We start from the raw sequence: 2,664 nt of genomic DNA, 5'->3' as shown, positions 1-2,664 counted from the left end.
GAAGAAGGCACGGCACTTCCAGAGAGAGAGAGAAAATTTTCTAAGTGCCACATTTCTCAAAAATTTTCAAAGTGCCACATCTCTCAAAAAATTTCTAAGTGCCACATCTCTCAAAAAATTTCTAAGTGCCACATCTCTCAAAAACTTTCAAAGTGCCACATCTCTCAAAAACTTTCAAAGTGCCACATCTCTGAAAAACTTTCTAAGTGCCACGTCTCTGAAAAATTTTCTAAGTGCCACAGCACGGCTGTGAAATATTCAAAGTCCTACAGGCATTGGCAGAATGCGCGGACGGCCGTCTGCTCCCGGCGGCCGCCGCGAAGCTACTACCCCCTCCCGGGGACGGCTGTCTGCTCCCGGCAGCCGTCCTTACCCCCCTCCCCCGTTTGCACCGCCTGAAGTTAGACCCGCCTTGGTAGGGCCCCCACCGGCCCCGGCTCGCCGGCGTTGGGTGGACGGTTCCTGCCCACTTGCGGGTCCCGGTCGCTTGGCAACCGACCGGGGAGGACCAGCCGCCTCCTTAAACACAGGCTGGAAGGGAAATCCGGTCAAGCTACGGAGGACCGGCCGCCTCCTTAAACACAGGCCGGAAGGGAAATCCGATCAAGCTACGGAGGACCGGTCGCCTCCCTAAACACAGGCCGGGCAAAAATCTGCGAATGGGCCCGTCAAGGGTAGTGGGTCATCCAAGGTGGGAGGTACCGGCCGCCTCCTTAAACACAGGCCGGGCAAAAATCTGCGAATGGCCCGTCAAGGGTTGTTGGTCATCCAAGGAGGGAGGTACCGGCCGCCTCCTTAAACACAGGCCGGGCAAAAATCTGCGAATGGCCCGTCAAGGGTTGTTGGTCATCCAAGGAGGGAGGTACCGGCCGCCTCCTTAAACACAGGCCGGGCAAAAATCTGCGAATGGCCCGTCAAGGGTTGTTGGTCATCCAAGGAGGGAGGTACCGGCCGCCTCCTTAAACACAGGCCGGGCAAAAATCTGCGAACGGCCCGTCAAGGGTTCTGTCTCATCCAAGAAAGGGGTACCGGCCGCCTCAGAGGCCGGAGCGAAGGGGGCGAAAGGCTGTCGATGGGGAAGGATCGGGGCCACGGCTAATCTAGCGATGCCCGCGTCGGGCGGTCACTCCGACGAATGAGCGGGGCCGAATCCGGCGCGAGGCGGCCTTCAGGCACGTGGTTCGAGACGACCTCACCCGGCTCTAGCCCGGAGGATCGGAGGCAACGGCCGTCTCCTTAAGCTAAGGCCGGACGAAAATCTGCGGATGCGGTCCATCCAAGGCAGACGGAGGTACCGGCCGCCTCGGTAAATAAAGCCCGGGCAAAAATCTGCGAACGGCCCGTCAAGGGTTCTGTCTCATCCAAGAAAGGGGTACCGGCCGCCTCAGAGGCCGGAGCGAAGGGGGCGAAAGGCTGTCGATGGGGAAGGATCGGGGCCACGGCTAATCTAGCGATGCCCGCGTCGGGCGGTCACTCCGACGAATGAGCGGGGCCGAATCCGGCGTAGGCGGCCTTCAGGCACGTGGTTCGAGACGACCTCACCCGGCTCTAGCCCGGAGGATCGGAGGCAACGGCCGTCTCCTTAAGCTAAGGCCGGACGAAAATCTGCGGATGCGGTCCATCCAAGGCAGACGGAGGTACCGGCCGCCTCGGTAAATAAAGCCCGGGCAAAAATCTGCGAACGGCCCGTCAAGGGTTCTCTCTCATCCAAGAAAGGGGTACCGGCCGCCTCAGAGGCCGGAGCGAAGGGGGCGAAAGGCTGTCGATGGGGAAGGATCGGGGCCACGGCTAATCTAGCGATGCCCGCGTCGGGCGGTCACTCCGACGAATGAGCGGGGCCGAATCCGGCGTAGGCGGCCTTCAGGCACGTGGTTCGAGACGACCTCACCCGGCTCTAGCCCGGAGGATCGGAGGCAACGGCCGTCTCCTTAAGCTAAGGCCGGACGAAAATCTGCGGATGCGGTCCATCCAAGGCAGACGGAGGTACCGGCCGCCTCGGTAAATAAAGCCCGGGCAAAAATCTGCGAACGGCCCGTCAAGGGTTCTGTCTCATCCAAGAAAGGGGTACCGGCCGCCTCAGAGGCCGGAGCGAAGGGGGCGAAAGGCTGTCGATGGGGAAGGATCGGGGCCACGGCTAATCTAGCGATGCCCGCGTCGGGCGGTCACTCCGACGAATGAGCGGGGCCGAATCCGGCGTAGGCGGCCTTCAGGCACGTGGTTCGAGACGACCTCACCCGGCTCTAGCCCGGAGGATCGGAGGCAACGGCCGTCTCCTTAAGCTAAGGCCGGACGAAAATCTGCGGATGCGGTCCATCCAAGGCAGACGGAGGTACCGGCCGCCTCGGTAAACAAAGCCCGGGCAAAAATCTGCGAATGGTCCGTCAAGGATTCTGGCTCATCCAAGGTGGGGGTACCGGCCGCCTCTATTAACAGGCCGGAGTACAGGGGGCGAAAGGCTGTCGATGGGGAAGGATCGGGGCCACGGCTAATCTAGCGATGCCCGCGTCGGGCGGTCACTCCGACGAATGAGCGGGGCCGAATCCGGCGCGAGGCGGCCTTCAGGCACGTGGTTCGAGACGACCTCACCCGGCTCTAGCCCGGAGCGAATATCATCTCCAAGGTGTGGAGGCAACGGCCGTCTCCTTAAGCTAAGGCCGGACGAAA

Source organism: Syngnathus scovelli, unplaced genomic scaffold (assembly GCF_024217435.2).
Source record: "Syngnathus scovelli strain Florida unplaced genomic scaffold, RoL_Ssco_1.2 HiC_scaffold_410, whole genome shotgun sequence".
Classification (NCBI taxonomy): domain Eukaryota; kingdom Metazoa; phylum Chordata; class Actinopteri; order Syngnathiformes; family Syngnathidae; genus Syngnathus; species Syngnathus scovelli.
Note: the sequence above shows the minus strand (reverse complement) of the source record.